Source organism: Parus major, chromosome 5 (genome assembly GCF_001522545.3).
Source record: "Parus major isolate Abel chromosome 5, Parus_major1.1, whole genome shotgun sequence".
Classification (NCBI taxonomy): Eukaryota; Metazoa; Chordata; class Aves; order Passeriformes; family Paridae; genus Parus; species Parus major.
In genome coordinates this window covers 18,654,312-18,678,288 of record NC_031774.1, presented here as the reverse complement: position 1 = coordinate 18,678,288, position 23,977 = coordinate 18,654,312, and positions in this window count along the sequence as shown.

Here is a 23,977-nt window from a genome sequence, read left to right as displayed (position 1 = left end):
AGAAAGAAGAAAGAAGAAAGAAGAAAGAAGAAAGAAGAAAGAAGAAAGAAGAAAGAAGAAAGAAGAAAGAAGAAAGAAGAAAGAAGAAAGAAGAAAGTAGAAAGAAGAAAGTAGAAAGAAGAAAGAAGAGGAGACTCGAGGAGACTCAACGAGACTCGAGGAGACTTGAGGAAAGGAAAGGAAAGGGAAGGGAAGGGAAAGGGAAAGGGAAAGGGAAAGGGAAAGGGAAAGGGAAAGGGAAAGGGAAAGGGGGAAAAAAACCCCACAACTTGTTTTCTCTTGCTTGTTTTCCTCAGAAAAAAAAGGCAGCTTCTCAAGTAATAACAGAATGTAAAAATAAAATAAATATTTGAAGGTGTCTCCTGCTGAAGCAATTCTGCTCCCTACCACTGGAGCAGATGCCAGCAGCAGGTGAGGAGATTCCCCTTCTACACCAGATCCATACCTGGTATTGTTCATTATCCATGCTGTGAATCCTGCATTGGGCAAAGCTGTTGGCTGTGAAGGATCACTCCCCCTCACAGCCAAGGGTCCCCTCCCTGCTCTCTGGATAACAACATTTGCTGGTGGCAAGGAGGTATTTTAACCCACACATGATATTAAATGCCACATCCACCCTGGCCTACAGTCTCCATATGTACCAAATAAAATTGTCAAAGGGGTCTTAGCCCCTCAGTGGACAAGGGGGACTAATGAGGGCAGAAAGACCTCAGACTTTGTCCAAAAGCCCCTAGAACACATTAAAGCCTTAGTGAAAGCATAGCAGCACCAGCAAGCGACCAGGACATCAAATTCTACTTTGCTCTCAAACCACCCCTGCAGTACAATTTTTGGGAGCTCAAAGAGGAAAATGCTGATGAGCAACCAACTTACCTTGTTTTAGTGGTTGGGTTTGGGGTTTTTAAACATAGCTCTAACAGTTCTGTTAGGTTTTAAAAAAACCTGGCTGTTCAAAGGGAGGCTTGCATTCAATTTCATGGATCTCTGAGATGCAGCCCAGTAAGGCTTTCACCACTGTACTTTACAAAAGGAAATCTTTCACTTGAGAACAGGTCACATAATACAAGGAGTGAGACACAGAGCAGCTGCACTAAGCAACTGCAGGGCTACAGAGGACTCATCCACAGACCCTCCCCACAGCAGCGGTGCTGTGACATGACCAGCGCCGAGCAGCTGAGTGGGACCCAAGCACCTGGTATGAGTGATTTGTCCAGGGTCAGATCAAGTTTATGGCTGACAAGACATTGAGTTTGTCTCCTGGCTCTCACACCTCTTCTGCTTTGTACCTCATGCAGTCCTCAAGAGAGGGCAGAGGCAGCCCACCTGCTCTTTCAGGCAGTTGACAGGATAGGACAAACACGCTTCTCTGTTCTTGGTCCAGACACTCATGAGTGTAAAAAGCAGGCAATTAAAACCACATTTTGCCCTCTCAGCAATTTCAGGAACAGTCTTTTTCATATATACGAGTTCATCTGTTTAACACACAGTTTAGTGCCCTCAGAAATGTGTCTCTAACAATAGCTTAGCATCTCCTTAGCACAATGTGCACTTTACCTTTTGATGGCTGTTTGCTTGGAGTGGCAAGCTACATTGGCCAGTATAAAGCAGGGATAATGAAGAGCAGTCCTTTTCCCACACAGCTGAAGAGTTCTTAATTTTTTATATATTCAGCTGACACTTTTATATATTGCTAAAGAATATCTATTTATTTAACATCCCAAACCAGGTCCAAATATCTCTGCTGTGAAATAAGAAACCTCAATAAGGAAATGATAAAGAGACATGGTGTATGAGTAGCTCTGCCCAGCAGGCCTGCAGTGTGAGGCTGCCCAGTCATAATTAACACTCAAAACATTGACATGCATATGCCAAACCCATGCAGTGTGGGATTAGCTGTACCTAATCCCTGCTGCTTCCTGCTCTGCTCTACAGTAGCTGCAACAAAAGCATGGGCTCCTGCTCTGGTGGTGAGAAACTCTCCACTATCTTTCCCACAGTCCCTATTCTCCTCACAACTATTTTCATATCTGCTGCTTCTTTGGACCTGTTTTCAGTGTATTTAGTCTTCTATTGCACTTAACCTTTGTTCCCCAAGTTCCAGTCTATTCTCCTGTAACATTTACCCTTAGGTTAACTAAAAAGTGTGATGTTTTCCCTTCTCGAGCTTCTCAAATAGCTAGAATTCTGATGACTTCCCTTACCATTGATGGCTGAACTAAGAGCCACTTATATTCCTTATCCTTATATTACCTGTGAGGCAACCCTCACAATGCTTCCTCTTCCTGCAACTCAATCAGCCCCTTCACCACCTTTTTTTGCCTTTCCCACTCAAGCAAGGGAAATCATACAGCCATCTGCACAATTCCACCAAAAACTGGCAAAAGTCTTTTTTCTGCTTTGTCATTTCACAAATGGCACTATCATATATTGCTTCTATGTGCCTGACATATTAATAGCACAGCTAATTATTCTAGATCACTTCAGCCAGATTCCTCTAACCCTCCCCCCACTTTACTTAATGAATTAATCTGAAATTCGTGTTAGAGCTTCTAGTATGAAGCACTTTTGCAAGTGGGAACACTGAACAAGCCACTTATTAATAAGGAATAAGTACTTGCAATAGTTATTCTTAATGAAAAATGGAAGGTGGTAGTGGTAGGAATACTCAAGAGCTAATAATAGTGGGTTTAAATTACAGCAAAGAATATTTTAAAAAAAAAGATATTAGGAATGGGTTTCTAATACTCAAGGTAGTAACAGACTTGGACTGACTTCCCAAAGAGGCTGTGGAGTTTGAAGGTTTGCATTACAAGGTTAGACAAATATCTGTTTCACAAATTTTCCTGTCTTGAGGGAAGGGCAGACTTTGATGCTTCCTGGAATATCTTTCCATCTGAATTTTTTTGAGGTTTCTGTGTTCTGCTCTGGCAGCACCAGTGGGATGGCTGTGGCAGTGGCTACAACCTGCTGCAGACAGCCCCCTGCAAGCCCCACCGCCTCAGCTCCTGCTCTCACTAGAGCCCCTCCTGCTATCACAGAGGTGTGTCTCCTGTAAAAGCAGAGCCATGGTCAAGAGCTATTCTGCCATACCACTATGAAGTAAGCAACACTACAGCTTCAGCAGAAAAGTGGTGGTGGCTTAAAACCAACTCCTGACTGAGGTTTGAGCAAGGCAAGGCAAGACCTGCCAGCCATCCCTCAGACAAGTCTATCTGCTGAGATATTAAAAGCCCTGGAACGCAGGCTAAGCAACCTTGACACAAAAAATGTTCAAAAAAGCAGCATGTTTGCAGATTGCTTATGAAGTGGTCTGGCAGTGGGGATCCTGGCTAATCTCCACTGGCTATTCTCAATCCTGAACAGCTAAGTTTCAACAGCTAACTTTCAGCCCCTCAGTGTGAGCTGTCTCTTCGCTGTGCTTTAACCACATCTTAAACAACTGCACACCTTTTTCATCACACATATCCTAAAGTAGCCACAGGATTCTCCAAGAATAACACGACAATTTTAGTGGGGTTTTTAGTTTGGTTTGTTTGTTTTGTTGTGAGTTTTGGGTGTTTGGTTTTTTTAAAACAGCAATCTTATTAGCTGCTAAGAGCTGGAGAGAAACAAGTGCACTCCACACAATTACAGAGGAAGTGGGTGGTTGGAAATGACACAAGGAACTGGGGGCCTTCATGCAGGCAGGCAGGCAAGCACTATTTTCAAAGCCTGATGTAGAATATTTGTTCTGCTCAGAGAAAATCCATTCCCCCACACTGTGTCATACCCACTCACTTTAAATCAAGACTTCCAACACTATCCATCTACTCTTTCTGTAGGACTGGGTACATAACTTCTTCATGGGAAACACATAAGTTTCAAACACTCTGCAAAACAATTTTTATCTTCCTGTAAGAATTTACCTCCCAGTTGCTTTCTACCAGGACTGTCTCCAGCACACTAATGAATAATATTTTAATCTGCACATTAAAAGCATGATTCACCACATCTTTTTCTCACCACGCAACTAACACAAGTGACAGAGCACTGGTATTCAACCCAGCAAAAGGGCATTTTTAAATGATGGAAGGCAAAAGGAGAAAAAAAAAAAGAGCTCATTTTCCACCGTGTTCCTCTATCTCCCAATACAAGGATTGTTTCTGTGCTACCTTTTGTACATTTGAAAGACTACTGAGTAAATCAGCCTTCTGCAGGAAGGGCAGGATGGCTACCATGTGGATGTTATGGATAAAAATAATATGTGTTCAAGATCCTGAGGCACTGACACTGCAGTCTTCAAATCCTGCTCCTGCAGAGAGCCTGTGGAAGTGCACCAGGGACAGGAACTGCAAGGACAGTGCACCACTGACTTGACACAGCCTGGGCCCCAGCATCACCCCCTCAGCTCTTTCCAAGTTTGTCTGCTTATGAGACAGACATATTGTCCCTGTCACTTGCTCCTCCGTCGCACCCTCCAGAGCAGTGCAGCCCCTGCTCCCCAAAGGGGACAAGCTGCCATGGCATCACTGACCTCTGATTCTGAGAGCTACTGACCTGGCCTACTTTCCCCTGCAGCATAGACTGAAACACCCTCAACGCAAATGCAGCTAAACATGACTTCAGAAAAAATTCCAGCTATCTCCTCCTCAGTACAAACACAGCCTTGTGGATACTATTAGCACTGGTTTTTTTTTTTTTTTTCTGTGGGAAATTCTTAACTGATCAATACTGTATGTGCTATTTTCTAAGAAAATGAGTACTTGGATGAATTATATACAGAAGGTCCTTCTGCTGACCCTATCCCTCATCCATTCTTTCTCCTCTGAATAAATTCTGCCTGCCAACTTAGCCAGTGAAAGATCTCATAGACAGAATAAGATTCATATTTAGGTATTTATCTTCAAGTAAGGCCTTCTCAATTCATTAAAAAAAATCAGGGCTAAGTCTCCTCCTCTCCTTAATTCAAGTCAGATCTTTCAGCCCAAACTGGGTATGGGGATGTACCAGGAGAGAGAAATACTGTCAAATCCAACACTTGGACACTTTATCATTATTATCATAGTAAAGCTTTATATGCTGGCACTGAGGATCCTAAATTAAATGTCAAATACTATCTGGCACTAGGAATATGAAGTGTAGTCACCTACAGGGAAAAGGAGCCTAACAGCTTTGGTCTGCTTGTCAAAACAGCAGTCATCTCATTCAGCTCTTCAGGCAAAAGAACCAACATTTGGAAAACCAGAAGTTACCAGAATTAACTAATTGATTCCTACTGAGAAGAGGTGCTGGTGATAGTAGGGAGTAAGGACAAATCTTGAATCCTACACAGATATTGAAAAATATTAATCTCTCCAATGATAAACTGAAGATACAGAGATACCTTTCAAAATTTTTTAATTTTTTTTAAAAGTTGAGGTTGAAACAAGGTAATTAATTCTTCTTCTCTTTCGGCTTGCCTGTGTCCTCCTCACCAATTAAACAAAAGAAATGCCCTGAGCTCACTTCCCTCCCAGCCAAAGCATCTGCTTTTTTGAACAGACTCCAGAAATCTTGCCAGCTGAAGTTTATGAAGTCTAGTTAATTGCTTCAGCGTATTGATTTCATGTTTGTATGCGGAAATGTATAATTGGAGACACCCCTAGCTGGTTAGTCCTACAATGGCTGGCACTACAGTGCAGCCATGTTGCAAACCTTCCTCAGTGGAAGGAGTCCTCTAACACAGCAACTCCTCCTGTGTCCAGAGCCACAAAATCTCCAAACATCCCAAAGCCCACAGCATCGCTGCAAAGGCACATTACTAAGCGCTGCTGATAATCATCAAGCTTTTAGAGAATGTTGCACCAAAAAGAAATTTTGCTTTTGGAAAAGCAGAAAAATTTAGATACAAACTTTTCCTGATTCTTCATCAAGGAACATTCTCTGCTCCCACAATCCAGAAATGTAGTTCTCCCTGTGTATAGGGAGGAGGAGGAAGACTGCAAGCCAGAGGAGGACACAGAGAAAACAGCAACTCCCAGCTGGCACAAGTGGGCACACCTGCATGGGTAAACAGAAGCTGGAAAATATAAGGTAATTATATCTGTTTCCCTTATGCATCTAATTCATTTTAAGTGGGGTGTAAACATGGGTTTGGGATGTAAGACTTAGGCATACCAGGAAATAGCTATGGTGTATGGCGTGCCTGACTTGGGGGAAAAAATCCATGGAGACAGCTGTATCCTGGTCATATTGAAACACCATGGCCCTGCTTGAATGTGCAGAGCCCAGGAAGAAGACCAGCATTCAAGGCACAAGAAAAGAGAGACACAAATTAATTCTTGACATTTCTTAAGGAAAAAAAACCAAATATCTTTCCCAAGTTTGTACTTCCACAAGTACAAACTCAGCACCTGCTGAAGTCAAGCACTGATACGTGAGTTACAGGAGGAAATTGAAGAGTGGATAAACACATTAAAGTAGAAAATAACACAAGCATCCACTATGAAAGTTGTGTTGGGGTGCTCACATGCCTAGGCAACTTTTCTTCTCCCAGCTCACCACAGAAAGTGCTAAAAAGGCTCTTTCCAGGATGAAGGTCTGCAATGTCTGCAGACAAGAGCTCAACATGCTGAACTTCAGAAGGGATGAGGGACCCACTCTGCCCCACAGTCATGAGGCAAAACTGCTGGCTCTCACAGCTCTTTCATTAAAGAAATAAAAGGCAATTTGGAGTATTTGGGGGGATGTTGGAATCCATCCAAGTTGTAGAAGAGATAGGAAAAGCCACGAGATTTGTAGGAGACAAAATCATAAATCTTCCTCTACCCTTTGCAGAGCTCTAACATTAATGCTAAAAATACCTACAGCACCCGCGGGATCTCAGCATTTGGCTTAATCAAGTCTTACAGAGCTGTGGAGGGGAAGTGGCAGAGGAACAAAGGATTTCAGGACCTGAGAGTATTGACAAGGACACAGGGACAAGGCGTCCAGAGAACAAGTGTCTGTTTCTGGCTGGGGCAGATGTTCCATAAGGGTTACAGCAGGGAAAAGAAGGGGAAAAAAAAATCAGGCAGGCACAGAAACACGCTGAGAAATGGGTCAGGCTAGAGCAGAGCTGTCAGCCTTTCCCAACCATAGCATTAAAGTTTAATTAGTCTGAGATCTCTTATTAAGGTCCATGAGCCAGGAGAACCTATCTAGGAGCAGCATGTTTTTAGACACAACCTTCCTCCATGGCCTTTCAGATTTTGCAAGCTTTGGCTTGTAAGTGCTGTACCACTTCCACACTTCATGCAAACTTCACAAGCACTGAAGTATGAGAGTCAGCAGTTCCAAACAGCAGAAATCACCATTGTGCTCCACAGGAAAATAGATGCTGAGGGCTAAAGATGGGAAAGACCTATTGGGGTAACTTGGCTAGTCTCGCTCTAGTCCCTGGTTTATGCTATTATTTTACCCTGTTCAATTTATATTGAAACAAGGCAGCTAAGCTTCTGGTGTCTTTCTGAAAAGAAATTACTGACTGAGGTTTGGGACTTTTTCTGTAATGTGCAAGCCCTATTTGTTTATCCTTACAGTCATAGAAATCTTGTAATAAATACTGTAATCTCAAGCCTACCAATATGCATTATGTGACAAATATGTTGGGGACTAGGAACCACCTCTCTTCTTTTAGGGTTGTTTATAAAATGATAGTACTAGATGGTGGCTTTGACTTCCAGCTTCCTCTCTCCTGATGCCTCGGCAGAAGTTACAAAGCCACATCGTTTGAAACTTTCACTTTTGGATTTTGGTTGGCAAATTACAATTTACACTATCTGTAACTATTGGTGGCTCTTGTGCCAATGTCAGATAGAGGATCCAGTACTCCAACACTCTCCTATTTACAAAAAGACCTTATGGAATGATTTGTCATATTTGCCTGTCCCGATCATGTTAGCACTAGCAAGTTTTTTGACATTGCATGAAGAGCTAAGAACAGCATTGAGCTCTCTGTGATCCTCCAGTGTGACCTTAGCTACAGCCTGGTAAGGTCTGGACTTTTCATCTGATGCTTGTTCAAAGCCATTTTAAAATGAAATTTAGCCATTAAGGTAAACATTGGGGTATAAGTTCATTAAGTATTTGTCTGCAGTTCAGAGAAAAATGAACAAACAAAACACAAAACAACAACACACCCTCACAAACCCATTACATGTTCACAGTCAGAAAATTGAGGGTGAAAGTACAACTTACTACTAGGCACATTAGAAGGCTGCTTTCTGAGTTTTTTTGATTGGCAGGCTTAATTAGAGTTTAATGCAATGTTCAGATAGGCATTAACAATACACTGTGCTTAGATCAAGGAGAATGAAAGGCAGCAGCAAGCAAGCAAACGCTCGAACAAGCAATCATTTCTGTAACTTACTTTTGGGTCTGTGAACTTGAACTTTAGCCTTCCCACTATCTCCAGCCTGAACAGGTTCCACACAACAGGCTCTGTTCTGGCAGGATGGGGAGCAGAGGGCACAAGACAGCACTCATTTCAACTCCACAAAGCACAACAAAGATTCTCAGTAAACAATAGGAGGCAGCATTTTTTTCAGCTTATTTTATCAGCCAAGTTGCAGCAAAACTATGAATACATTAGCCTGCCCTTGTGGGACTGCTTTTGTTCAGTCAAAAGGACCAAGAAAGAATGGGAAAAAATGAAAGAAAGTATGAATTGGTGAAAGAGAGAAAAAAAAAAAAAGAAAGAAAGAAAGAATAGCTGCCAAGCGAACAGAGAAACCTAGAAAGAAAATTAAATGTAATTGCACAGGCAATTCATTTTTCTCATGGCTTTTTTGCATCCTTATTAATGAAGCTGGGCTACAGGAGGTGCTTCTGGATGCTTCACTGCCACCAACAAAGTCAGTGGCTGAGGAGTTTGTGGGGGGCACTCATTCCTTGCACAGGTGTTAAATTTGCTTTTCTAGGCTGCACATTGAGTGCCTGATAAATTAATACTCTGACTATCTATTTTGATTTATTTATAAATGGGAATGTAGAGAGATTTTAAAAGTACTAATTAAGGAAGCAATCAAGGATTCACACTTCAGGAGAGAAAATGTGAAGTGTGAGGCACTTTAGGAATACCTGAAATATTTGTTTAATTTGCTTCAACAAGTCCCTGCAAAAAAAAATGATTGCTCTTATTTGAGAGGCAGCAGCTTGCTGGCAAATGAAAGAACTGAGGCAAAGTCTAATGGAGCTGTTTTCCAGGAGCATTTTCTGATTTCATCTGCAGCATTTAACAGAACAGAATCCAAAAAATGTCCTGACACCTTGCTAGAGGGAGGCTTAGATAACTAAGCCTTGATTCAAATGCTGACTTCCAAAATGTCAATGCTCAGCTCCCATCTAATCCTAAAGACACGCTAGTGTCTGCCAACAAGATACTCTAGATATTCTTTTTCCCTCCTCTAGTGAGGAGACTGCCTAAGTCTCAGAGACCAAACAGCCTGGCAGCAGCCTTGCACATTGTTTTCCATCTAAATAATCCACTGAACCATTCCTTTGCCTTTGCCACAGGCAGGCCACATGTAAAACAAATTTAACAGTGCTTTCATGATTGCCTTTCTTGCGTAGCCGACGCTATTTTAGCAAGGATCGGGCTCAGTGATGCTGTCTGTTTGAATCCAGGTCCTCTCAAGAGAAGTGAGACAATGCTTGGTCTGCTGGCCCTTCTGGGCAGCACTCAATATCTCAGTATCTCTTCCTCTCTACCTAAATAGTTAGTTGGCATTATAAAAAAGGGAAAAGATTCATTGCTGTATTTCCCAAGATGAAACAGGTGTTCTCCTTGGCATGGAAGACAAAGGATAAAGCTTAAACTATATATTTCTCCTAAGCATCTGTCAACCTCATGGATCCACATTCTGGGTTTCCTAAATTACCCTCTCAGGCAGTAACTGTTCTCACACGTAACAGGGGAAGCTTAGGCCCTAAATCAGATGAGCGTTTGGTATTACAGTAGCTGCCTAATGATTCCATTAGAATCATGGATGTGACACTTGAGCTAAGGCTCCTTGACAAATCTAGCCCCTCACAGATATCACTCTTGACAAACTCCCCCTTGTTCACACATTGAAGAGCAGGAAGAATGCTGGACGTCCTTTTTGTGTTTCTGCCAAGTAATCTAGACCATGCATTAAGAAGACTACTGGATTTTTACATCAAGATGCTGCTGTTTGCTTTATTCTTCCACCATGGATCACCATGAACAAGAAACTGCTACACCAAACAGGCACTTGGGTTGTTACCTCCTCTCCCAGTGGGAACAAAGAAGTGGTGTAGATGCCATAGTTATCCATGGTTTCAGCCTTCCGGGGTTTGTCACAGCACAGTTGAGGGTAATCAGTGCTGGTACAGAAGCTTTCCAAAGTGAGTGTGGGGTGAAGACCAGGCTAAATTAACTGTACCACAGGAGACAATGAGAGGAGGGAAAGGAGATTCATCCCCCAAGGACGCTGATGGCTTCCAACAACAGAACCAACAATCTGGGGTTTTTTGGATATACCTTGTTTGACACTAACAGAATTCCTTCTGATGCAGGTGAATGGCCTCTTGCCATACCACCAATTACCATTACCTCAAGATTTTTTGTCTTCATGGTAGTCATCCCACTTTTGAACAGCCCTTCTAAACTTAATTTACCAGACAGTCACAAAACAAATTAAGATCCCATTTCACATGTATTTGGTGTTTGGTGCATGGAAATGAATGAACTTCTGCTGATACTCACCTGCCTTTCTCACCCTGTCAGGATGCTTCTGGAGTGCCAATCACTACACTTGCTAAGAACTGCATTCTCCACTTTGGACAGCACAATTATCTCTTGAGCAATCAGCTTGTGACATAACAAGCATAAATAGCAGCAAGAGATAAAAATCAAAAGCCACAATGTTTTCACACAGGTGCCCCAAGTTGCCAAGCAAAGGAAACCATAAACTTCTAACAGATGCTATGCTGGCAGAATTCCTTCCAAATAGATACTCTTTTTTTCCAAGCAGCATTGGTGTTGAGTATCCTGATGGACTGGCAACACTCAAGATAGAAAGCAGAATGATTTAAATGAGCCAAGAAGAATCCAAATAGTCCACTAACATCCCCCTGAAGTGGCTGATAAAGGGAGAAAACATGAACCCTTTCTCAAGAGACACTGCAGACAGTGAACATGAATTCAGGGAGATTTATGTACAAGTTCCACCTGACTCCTGTTTAAGCTGTGACCTGGCTCCACTTTGGCAGCTCCACAGCTCTGACCACTGATCAGTGTGAGGCACCCTCTGCACCCTTAGTTTCCCTTGCTATAAGGCTCTTCTGCAAGATGAAATACTGTCCCAACTGCTTTGCATTACTGTTCTCCTTAAAGGAAGCATTCATAAACTAATAAGTGAGCACAACAATATGCAGGCACACTTCTTTGCTAGGACAGGAGGTGAGTCCCTTAGGCTTACACACACATATGTTACAGACATTGTGATCTATCCCAGTACTCAAAAATGTTAGCCATCAAAGCCTTTCCAGCACAGACAAATCTATATTATTTGGCCTCCACCTGACCCACCCTCACTCCACTCATCAGGATGCCTACCAACACACAGATGTGGATGCTGTCCTGCAGAGTGCTTCTAACTCATATCAATTTTACCTGAGTGGCCTTAGTCACAGCCCATCTCACACAGATGATGCAGCCAGGCATCGGGGAAGGTGTCAGACGACACATGATGAACACCAGCTTGTAAACTCATTCCAAGAAAAATGGTACTCTAAGGAAATTAAAGCTTTAGCTAGCAACTATTTATCTTGTCAGTAATGGAGATGGGTGGATAATGATTAAATTTGGGTAAATATAAATCAGTTACACTCAATTAATTTAACCTGTGTACATTATAAGTAAGAGTCAGCATGGATCAAAGGCAGATTATGAACAACTTCCAGGGTGCATGCAGTGACAGAAAGGACTGTCAGTAATCTTACTGCAACACCAAGCCAGGCAGAGGTCCCTTTGTTACAAATCAGATTCCAGAAAGTACTTTAAGAAGGTGAGGCTGTCTCAAAGCATTCTTCTAGTAGCATCTAGTAGAACCAAAGCACAAAATATAACAAGGGATCCTTGCAGCCTCAAAAAAAACCCAACTCAGCTAGCCAGGTTTCTCCCAGATTTTCTGGAGTTCTTGGTTTGCTTAATGTCTAAATGTAGACATGGACAAACAAGAACACCCACAGCTATATAGAAATCTTGCTTGAATGAAGAGGTCTGTGATGTGACACCTCCTTTAGAAATAAAGGAAATCTGTGATCTTCAAGAGTAACCTGATGCATTAAAAAAAGACTACAACCTACTCCCTAGATGAAGACTTCATGTTACATTTCTTCAGTTCCCCTAGATAACAGCCCTTATTTCCCAGAAGAAGTTTAATATGCCTAATTCCCACTAGAGTCACAATGGATCCTGGGCACAAAACAGAATCTGTTCCTTAAATCCTGAAGACTGAAATCCCAATTTTACATAGAAAATATGTTAAGCAATAACAGCATGTTTCCAGCTGGAAAAAAGCCCCTCACCATTAGCCTTTTTGATAACCCTGCTTGTTGCTGAGGCAACACTTATGGTGTATGCACTACCCATAGCAATCATCCCATGGCAGCAGCCGCCTGTTATGGTTGGGAGCAACTTGAAGGCTTGAGGATTGATATTTTGCTAACAGACCACCCTGAACCACTCCATTCCCCTCCCTCACTAGCACTGGATTGAGGAGAAGCTTCCTAAAGCATCCAGCAGTAAAGGAACATGGGAGAACACAGGGAATGCCAGCTTCTTCCACTGGCCTTTTGTCTGTTAATGAACATGACTGTCAGCCAGGTAATGAACTTCCATTCCCTGGAGCTTCATCCAAATATCCTCCCAGCCCATGTCTATCTAGTTAGTAGTCTAAAGCCTGCCAATGTTATGCCCTTTTATTTGACTTCCAGGAAAGCAGCCATCAAGCTACTTCTAGGGAGACATCGCAAAGACACCTACCGGGTTTATGAAGCACCGTGTGCCAGCAGGTTCCTGGGACAGCCCTTAAGCTGCCACCTGTCTGGGCAGGCCTGCAGGCTCAGCCGCTCCTGCAGGGACATGGTGCTGGGCTGGTGGTGCTCGGAGGGGCTGGCTGGGTGGCAGAGACATCCAGGAAAGCACTTTAGTGGTTATCAAGGGCCACATGCACTAATATGTTATGCCAGGAGCTCCCAGCTGTTCCCCTCACAGAAGGCACCCATTGCTGTTGGGGGTGACATTTTCCCTCCCTCACAGGCCCAAGCTCTGCCTCAGACCTGTCTCACTCGGGGCCACGGCACTCCATGATCCCCCGCACCAGCGTGGGCCTCCAGGCCTTACACCGGGAATGCCACCTGCCAGGATTGGTGGGCAGAGTTTGTGGCGAGTCCATGGCTGGCAGAGCCCGACACCCCCAAAATTGCACCCCAAAACATGCTACATTCTGCAATGCACGCACTGACACCCAGTTTCACCCTCACAGAGACTCCTCAGGGACTGCGAACCCGCTCTGCATCACCAGGGACTCGCTGTGGCTTCGGAACAAACAATTATCGTTAATCTTGTTGTTAATTATCTCTGCAATTGGCATGGCTTTTCTCAGCCATGTCTGGCCTGAACATCAGGCAATATAGCAACATGCGCTGTTAAGTCCTTTATTATTTTTGTAGGGTAAGTTCCTCCTGCAGCATCGCTATCCTGTTTGCTTCAGTTTGCTTCTTACTGCTGATTGTTGTGTCCTCTAATTTTGTTCTTGCACATCAGGGAATGAGGATGGTGCATTCTCCAATGGCAAAATCCATCAAGGAAAACTCTAGGGGAAAACCAGTCTTTAGCAGTGCCCTTTTTTATTGTACTAAATGAAGGCTACGCTGATGCTATTAGCTGTGCCACAGCTTTTCTGTGGAGTTGCTTGTTTCATGACAGCTGAGCTCAGGCATTTTATTCAGCAAGCTCCTTGGGCAGAGCTGAAACAGCAGTATCTGCCATGTGTTTCACCCCCTTGTCTTACACAGGTGAAGGTGGCCAGAGCTCACTCCCACCCCGGCCACAGCAGCCAGAGCCAATCTTGCGGCCAGCAATACTGAGATGTAGAGGCACCTTCCTGCCCATGCGAGGAGAGAGCTCAGGACAGGAACTGTGCTGTGCCTTCGGAAGGGGATATCAGTGCAGATGACTGCAAATGGAAATGCTAAAGTGTTTGAAGTGATTTGTAGAGATGGAGGCAGCCCTGAGCTATCTCCAGTGCAAAGAACAATGACTGTGCTTTCCTGGGATTTGAATCCAGAGCTGCAGTGATGCAAACCTTGTGCTTGTAAGCTTTTATCAGCTTGGTTTCATACAAAATTACATTCCCAATCAAAATACCAGCCAGACCCCAATTTTAGCAGTGTCCCTGGACATAGGTGTCCCATGGAGAGGTGGCTGTGGGACATTTGGGGACATGAGCGTTGTCCTCTGTTCCTCTCTATTTTGTAATGTAATGGACTACTGCATCTCCTTGGCACAGTCCTTAGGGGCTTTAGAAATTAGGCTTGTCAAGAAAGAAGTCGAAGGCCCTAGAGAGCTGTCTGATGAAGAACAAGCGAGTTTTTATGTGCTCTAAACCCTCCCACCCAATTTCTCTGCTGCTGCCAGGCAGTCCACCCCTTTCAGCACACATTAGCAAACATCACAAGCCTATTGGAAAAAGTGCTGGAAATGAAAAATGAAATGTACTCTATTTAGTCTTCAATTAAGGAAGAAGAGTTTACTCCATCTCTCTAGGGCAACAAAAAACTGGAGCAGAGTGTTAGGTTCATTGAACATTAATGATCTTTTTCTATTATGCTAGATTATTGTTTCCTTAGCCAGTGATCAAATACAATAGCTTTATTAAAGCCCTTTTCAGTTAGAAAAAAGAAAGTGCCTTTCTTCAGCAGTGGCTCTTATGAATGACAAAGGAGCAAGGGCTCTACAACGGGGTGATTGTTGGAAACAAGGGAAACAATAGTCCCTGCCGCTCCTGCAGATGCCCTCACCTTCCTCTGCCCCAATAACAGAGACATCGAGCTGCCTGAATGAGAAGCTAATTTCAGCTTGGTGCTCACCTCTGGCCTCCTCTACTCTGAACCAGGCACAGCTGAGCAGGGCTCTGGTGCTGCTCTGCCCACGAGTACTCAGAGCTTGCCCAGCAATAAAAAATATAAACCCTCCTGAAAAGGCATTTAACACATGACCCAGGCTGGATGAAAGCGTGTGCTTATGGCAATGAAGAACAAGTGCAGGCTGTAGTAATGCAATCTTATGGGGAAAAAATTAAACTGAAGCAAAATGAGTCAATTTTGGTGCAAGTCTATGGAAGCAATGCTACACTCTTTAGACAAAATTAAATACAACAATTTTAGAGGAGTTCTGTGGATGCCACAGTCCAATGTAATTACAAAAAATTGATGTTCTGTTAAGTATGCTGTTCCTGAAAGGAAAGGATATGAAGCCACGGCAAAAAACAATAGATATAAAAAAATAAGGTTGAAATTAAGTTAGAGAAACATCGCAAACCACTTTTGAAATGTATTTATTTATACCACAGCCCAACTGTGTCCTTCTCTGTCATGATAACACTCTTGTGAGATGATTGCCTCTTACAGTGGCTCAGTATTACCCTGCGTACTGTGCATAATATCCAGGTGCTTGCACTCATCTGCTGCAAGAGAAAAACACAGCAGCAGAGGTGCTGTCTCCAGAAGTCCCTGAGCCATGAGTGGCAGTGTGTTCCACTCTCCCGACCTGCTTGCCCTAGCTGGATGGGCAGCTTGGCCCTGATGGGTTATTCAGCAGTGGGGGATCCACTGGCAGTACTCACAGACATTCACCTTCACAGCGCTCTCCCATGGCATTTAAAGAACCATTGCTACATCTTCTGTGGCACAACAAAATTCTTTCCTGGAACACAGCTCAAATCTGAGTGGGAAATGGGAATGAACCATGTCCCTGGCATGGTGGGAGCGCATGGAGGAGGGGAGGGAGTTCGGGCAGAGGAATGCTGCTGAGCACATGGGAAACAAGTCCAGCAGCTTCCCTGGGGGGCACAGGAGTTGCTTTATTTCACCAGGATACTTCTGAGCTATGGGAACTTCAAGTTTCAAGTAGTTTCTTCCTGCCCCAATCTGTCTCTGTCTGGGAATCCATACCATAGTGCCCTCTGATGTTAAATATTCTGCTTGAAATCTACCTGGTAAAAGGGAGGATCAATAGGCTCTCAGTTTTGCATCCATGGCAACACATACTTTACATATCATTTTATCCTGAACAAAGGAAAATTAAAGACTTGAGGTTTTAGGGAAGGAGGGGAGGGAAGGGAACAGGCTTTGCCTCCAGGTGCAAACCTGTCATACTGAATCCTTAATGCAGTGAACTTAAGAAAAGTGTTGATAGAGCAAAACTTGAGAGTCTGTGAGGAGAATATGAATGCCAGATTTATTTCAGCAGACAGTACTCACAGTCTAATGCAAACTAACAGTCATTGGCAACTCTCAACAGACAAACATTCAAACAAGTTAGTCTCAAAAAGTAATTACAGGAAAAAAACACACAATATCTCACTGAAAAAAAACCAAAAAAAAACCTACCAAAAGAACCCCAAAACCCAAAAAACCCCAACCCCATAAACAAACAAAAAAGATTACAACAAAACCACCACCACCACCACAACAACATAAAAAATTATCAAGCATTATTAAATATTTATATTTTGGACTAATAATATTCTAAACATGATTCTGATCTGACTTCTACTGGTAGAAAGCTAGAAAATCAGTTTTCAAGCTGCAATGGTTTAAAACAAAAGAAGGTCCTTCCGGTATTCCTGAACTCTGGAAATTTTTGTTAATACTAGGTGACATTTGTGACAAAATTGTATTTGATATCTGATGACCTACAGAAGCCTCACCTATGTTTAGTGATTTAAATTCATTCCTTCCTCTTAATAAAGGTTTTAGTTTTGTTTTTTTTTCCAAGCTCAGTTATTCTGAAGTTGGGAACAGTGATTAAATTAGGTAGTCAACAACATAAAACGGCCTAATTTTCTTCTGCTTTCTCCCTAGGGTTTTATTTACACAAATAGAGTATGAGTAAAATGCATAAAACTATGCATTTCTTGTAAGGTTTAATTTTACAGTCGTTATGATCCACACAAAGTGCAAATTCCTACACCAACAGCAAGGCAGTGGAAAAAACATTTCCTAGTTGAATGTCTATCCAAACCCACATGAAAAAAGGGCATTGAAATACCAGATCTGTTCAAGTCATTATCATGCCCCCTCTAAGTGAACATGCCTGTGCTAATATATAATGTTGCACTGACTCCTCCAATCACAAATTTTCAAATTTCATCTTTAAAGCTCTGCTCTTCCAGGAACAGCTTGGAATCAGGTGTGCTGTGGGGCTGCGTGTACCCCTGCTGAGGCAAAGCAAACCCATTTCATGGCCAGGTCAGTGGCAGGTAGGAGTGGACACTGCCTGCTACAAGAAGCCCAGAGACAACTCCAGAGGGATGAGAACATCACACTGGACTAATCACTGTGCAAGCTCCCACCTGCACATTGCAAGCCTCACTTTCCTGGGTCAACAGTAGGTAGAGAGGGAAAGCTTGACCTGAATGGCTTCACCAGCACAGAGCTTCTTCCTGGTCTCCTGTATCCAAAGATCCCCTGTCTGATTGCTAGCAAAGGCAGGCACAAAGAGAAGAGTCTTTGCAGAAGATGTGTGCCACTAATACAGCATTGCTGGCTAAAACCTCATTGATTTTATAGCATACCTTAAAGCTATGTATTAAGCCATCTTTCCAGGGTCAAGATCCCAGAAGACAATGGATGTAGGTATGTGAGACACTGATGCCACATTCGTGCTCATTAAGAACAGGAAGATCTGGTCTAAATATGGGGGGAAAGAGAAATAATTCATCTGGATACTGAGGAGTACTTGAAGTTGGGTTATTCCATTGAATTCACATCACTGCCCTTCAAGGCATGTGTCACACGAGGACTTCAGGAGAAATATGAGTCAAAGATGTCACAGTTCTCTTTTACTTGCAATTATGCAAGGATGAAGCTTGTATCTATAATCCCTCTTCTATACCCTGAAGCCTGTCTGGCATTCTTGGGAAACAAGGGGTGCTCTTCAATGTGGCTGTGCTGCTCCATCAAGGGCAGAGGTGCGGGGAAGCCAAGCAGCAGGAGTGAGCTTTCTGCTGGCTCCTGGCAGCAGCGCAGGCAGCCTGAGCCGCCAGCTGCCAGCTCTGGGGAAGTGGGTCCCTGGAGGGCCACGAGCAAGGGCCCCTCCTGCCCATGGCAGATGGTGAAGACTCCCGCCAGCCAGCAGCATTGAGAGCACCACTGAAGTGAGAGAGTGCTGCTGCCTGCACAGCATGGCTGGTAGAGAAAAACCTGCGTCCAAGTCTCGGCCACATGGGTGCAAGGTTTGCCTTTGGTCACTTTCCACTTTCAGTGCTGGAGCTCACCCATCACTGGCCTTGTTTTCCTGCTAATTTGGGTGCTCTGGTTCTGCCAGAGCCATGCAACATCCTCTCATGATTTCTTCATACCTGTTTTTCTCTTTGTAACATGAGAGCAGTAAGACATGCCACAAGAGCACAGTGATGCCTACGTCATCTTCATAAAATGCTTTGAATCCATCATGAAATGCTCTGCAAAAGTTCAAAGCTCATCATCAATATTACCACTGAATTTATTGTCTCTGAATGGTCCATGTCATTATCATTAAGCATGAATATTATTCTTTATTATGCATCCATGGTATATCTTAGACTCTTCAGTTGTTCAGAGATGTTGGAAATGCTTTTCTTGTATATGCCCTTTCCCAACAACTTCAGGAAGATGTATGCACATCTGAAATGTTAGAAGTCAGAATTCTGTAATTTCTAATGCACAAAAGACTCCATCTGGCACACCTATATTTTTCAGCTATTATGCAAACGGAGAACTGAAATATTAACAAGCTTTGAGAGTAATTCATAACAGGCAGGATAATTTTTAAAGTTTTTTAGTGAGTATACTTTTCTTTCTGAGAAAGAATTCTCTTGATGACTCTGAACATACTGATAGTTGCTGGAATTGAAATAAATGGATGGGTATCATTAAAATGACAGCAGATTGAAAAATTGCAATGAGGAAAACACTTATTTGCATTTCAACATAAAAGAGCGTGTCATGTGTTTCTTACCACCCTAGCTGGTGTTTCTGGGGCACCATGTGTGTGGGCAGGTCCTCCTAATGCAGAGTAGCAAAGAGGAGGGAGCATGACCCTGGGGCAGGCAGACTTGTATAACATGTACCAGCATGTGTGAAAGCCAGAGACACCTGAGAACTTGAAGCGAGTTGTGGACACCAGCAAAAATTGCCTGGATGGTAAAGAAAAGGAGTTGAGCACTTTGAACTTAGTGAGGAGTCAATACACTCCAGTTCTTTTTCCAGATAATATGGATTTAAGCATTTTTACTGCCATCAGAACAGATGAGTTTGCTGGAGCCTGTTCCTCCCTGCTGGTTGAACTCTGCTGAGTCTCTCGCAGAAGCAGCCATCCCACCTCTATGTTTTGGCAGTGCCCCTATTCCAGCCTTGCCATTGGCAAGGACTGCAAAGTTCAGCTGAGCTGCTCACTGCTGCAGCCTTGACTCACAGGATGTGTTCCTTCTTCCTGATGGATCCTTCTTCTTTTGCTTCCCACCTCTGAGGTCAAACCATGTCTCAAGAGGAGCCTTAGCTGCTGAAGTGCTGAAAATGATCCTGGTAGGGAACAGCACCAAGTCTGGAGCAAGAAGATACCTTGCATTAGCAAATTGACAGAAACAACAGGTTTTTTGCCACTTGGCAAATCTCTCTTGCTAGAGATCATGTGTCAGGTTTCTCTCTTGTGTAGGAAGAGAGCTGCGCCTGTCCCAGTTCCTGGCCCCCAGCACAGCTGGTGGTGTGGCCAGCCGGAGCACAGAGCTGTGACATGGTGCTGAGGCAGACAGGGTGACTGGTCCTGGAGGAGCCCAGCTCTGCCCTCTGTGCCAGCTGCCACTCTGCTGACACAGGGTTACACTGGGGTTAGCACAGACCTTGCAGCTTCATGGGCCACCTGTTTTGCTCCTGCCTGAATTTGCTTTGGCTTGTTCTGTGACTCCAACATCTATTTTCAACTGAAGAGGGGGGAGGTGAAGGAGGAGGAAGGGAGATCATTGTTTGGGGCTGATTCTGTGGGTTTTCCTCTCCCAGTGCAAAACAGAGCCTCTCTAACACCTGAATTCACGATTCACATCAGTTTCTGACACTGCATATCCAGCAGTGATCTACATACTAACCCAAACTGTCCATACACTCACAAAGCACCAGTACATCACCCATGAAGCATTCAAGCCTTAGATCCATACTTCAGTAAGTAGCCTACCTGTACTATGCCTCTTTGATCAGAGACAACCTTCCTGATGTCACCAGAAACACTGCTAAGACAGACGGGGTTGCTGTGCTGTTTAATCGGAAATAGAAATTGTCACATGAAGCACTTGTCTCTTCTGCCTTCAGCATAAAGGAGCTAAACCTGACAGACTGAAAGAGGAAAAAAATCGGAGCCTGTTTGTTAAGATTCAAGAAGAAAAAATCCTAAATATTCTCTTTTATAAAATACATGATTAATTTTAATTATTTGTATAGGTATAGCTTCATTTCAAGGAATACCGATTGTAGTTACTGCACTGCCCTGATTGTGTAGGAGAGGTTTAGGAAATGAAACTGCCTAGAGACTCATTATTGACAAAAGCTGTCTTGTTTATGTACCTTGACTGGGAGGAGCAGCATACAAGTAAAATAACTATCTAGACTATTCACTGATAAGTGAATTACATTTCTAATTTAGTTTTAATCACCTGAAGCATGAATAGAAACCTAAGGAGAGGTACGTATTTATTTATTTTTATGAAAGAATGTATCCTTCCCTGGAGATATTCAAAGCTATCTGGACACAATCCTGAGTAACATGCTCTAGGGGACTCTGCTAGAGCAGGTAGGTTGACTAGATGGCCTCCAGTGTCCCTTCCTACCTTACCCATTCTGTGATTCTGTGATTAAAGAAAAACAGAAGCCAACCCAGGAGCATCTGTTTAACTGTATCGGCTCCAACCACTCATCTTCATTGTTTTTATGAGCTAGAAGATGACAGCTTCGTTTTTGGCACAGCCTAAAATATTTCTTGCTAGAGGAGGTATCAAAACCTCCTGTGATCCTGACTCTCACAGCCAGCTCTGGTTAGCTGGGATCCCAGCAGTCTGTTGGGTTAGTCAGCAAAGGAAGGAGCAAGAGGCTCCACTGTCAGTTCCCCTTGTCGTTTCTAAATTCTATTCTCAAATAACACTCATTGTGAATGTACTCATTACCAGTTTTTGCATCCAAATTGCAGGGAAATTCATGTTCTTACGCCTGCAGGGCTGTAAATCAGAAAATCCTTTAGTGTGTTACTTGCATTTAACAAATCACAAACAGAGGGTTTAATTCTGATCTCTGGTGGCTGTCAAACCAGGAATAACTCCTCTGGGCAGCTGCCTTGCCGGGTAGCTGCTGTGAAAGGAAATAATACCATTAATATCTTTCAGATCCTTGCATCCAGGTTCATCCATAATCTGTGCCACCTTACTTTGAACTGCACTGTTAAAAAAAAACAAAACAAAAACATAACTCTTTTTCTGATGACCAAATCCTGTACATTTTCAAAATAATCCTGAAGCAATTACCTGCCCTTAGCTTGAATATAGTAAAGGACATTGAAAACTTTAGGGGTGATAAAGGTGACCCAGCTAAACTAAAGCAAATTAACTAACTGCAATCACTTACATAAATTCTGGAAGCAGACTCCTAGCTTGCCTACAAGAAATCATGTATGGCTAAAAAATATTTATAACAGCAGCTTGAAACCATAGTTTATTAATGCCCTTTACCCCACAGCAGGACACAAAAAGGAAACTGGCAAAACAGAGACATTAAAAAATTATGGCTTTTCTGACTGAAACATACATTATGCAGAAATACACCTCCCTTATTTTGTGCTGGGGTTGGAAATACTGATAAAAAATGTGTTTCTTCTTTCCCTCATTACTGGGGGACATTATGGCATTGCTATCACTTGAGGTAAATGGCTTCACTGCAATGCATTTTTTAAAATCCCACCATGAGGGGAGAAGGCATTTGGCAGATGGTGGAGTTTTTTAGGGAGGGGTAGGTGGTGGGAGGCAGTGCATGATGGACATCAACACTTGAAACACTTGAAAAGTTCCCTTTTGCTTTCTGGGAGATACTATTGCAAATAAAGCCCTTCAGCTACATTTTAGTCGAAACAGAAAAATCAACTCAGATCATACAGACCAACAGTAACTTTAACTCCTGCACATACTTTTGGGGAACATAAGGAGCAGCCAGTAGCAGCAGCAAAGAGTTCATCCCAGACTCACTCCTCACACAAAACCACACTGATCCCAAACTTCTTAATCCTCACCATCACACAGCTTTAGGTGTAAAATCTGAGGATGCCCCAAAGTTGACAGCATCCTCTAGTCCAAATAGTTTGGGAAAACCTTAACTGTTACATACTTGGATATTAAGTTATATAATTGATTCTATGGCATCAAAAGAGAATTTTTAGTGAACTGCTCAAAACTCAGAATGGAGCAAGTACTTAATGAGTTTTGGCAAATAATACTGAATTGGTTAAATAAAATGCTGAAGGCAATAGAGTTCATTATTTACATAAAGGATACATAATGTTACACAGGCTGAAATCCACCAGATAACAAAGATATGTAATGAGAGATTTTGAAAATGAGCCTATTCTTTCAAGATCACTAGATGCCAATGGTCTATGCAGGGAAAAGGCAAGTCCTCTGTACCAGGAGTGCCAACAATCTCCTGGTACAGGTTTTTCTCCCTGTTCTGTGACACAGACTGCCTCAAAAGGGCCCTTTTCAGAGGCTGTTCCACAAAACCTGCCACAGAAGGTAGAGAAAGGGGCTGTCAGTGGGACACTATCTCTGCAGCCATCCAGTTTCATCCAAGGATGTTTGCTGCTTGGTTCCAGCATCTGGATGGAATTTTTCTGCTTTAAAGTGCCTCAACATCTTCTTTTTCTTTTTGAATTTTTTATTCCTTTGACTATTTCTTATAAAACACATTCATTCTGCTGGATTGACACCAAAGACTGGCCTGACAGTGTGTCACTTTAAAAAAGCCCAGGTGACAGAGACTGGACAAGCATGGTGACATCCTGGCAGTAAAATTTAAATCTCCCCATCTTAATTGTTCCTGTGACCAGCTTGCTTTGTGTTTGTATTCCACCTGAAATCCCCTTACCTGTGTATCCCTCCTTGGTATAGAAATTGGAAGGGTCTGGATCTTTGAGATGTCTGCTCAACTTTCCCTGCATCAGCAATCACTGCATTTTGCAGTCAGTCTTCCCTTGTGTTTGTTTTCTTGCAGAAATGGAGCAAGTGCCACACACACAAACCCCTCAACCCACACCCCCAGGAAGTGGCTGAATAGCAAATCATGCAAAACCAGACAATCCATTTGCAGTGTCAGACCCTCTTTGATGTCCTATTATTGTTGTTCATCCTCCAATAGTCCAGCTCTTTTCCTTGAGTACAACACTGGTTTGCTTTCAGATGGGATCAGTTTCCCTCATCTGCACAGCTCCTTTCACACCTGCACACAGCAGCAGGCTCGATTCACACAGGCTTGTGCATCTTTCCCATAAACTCATTCAGCACTGGAGCAGGCAGTGGAAGCCCCAGCACATGAGGATGCTAAGGCATCACAGGTATAACACCTTGTTCCTGCTCCACACCCAAAGTACACTCAGATGTCCCTGAGTGTGGGATTGATAATGTTTGTTGAAACACTAGTTGATTCACAATAAAATACATGA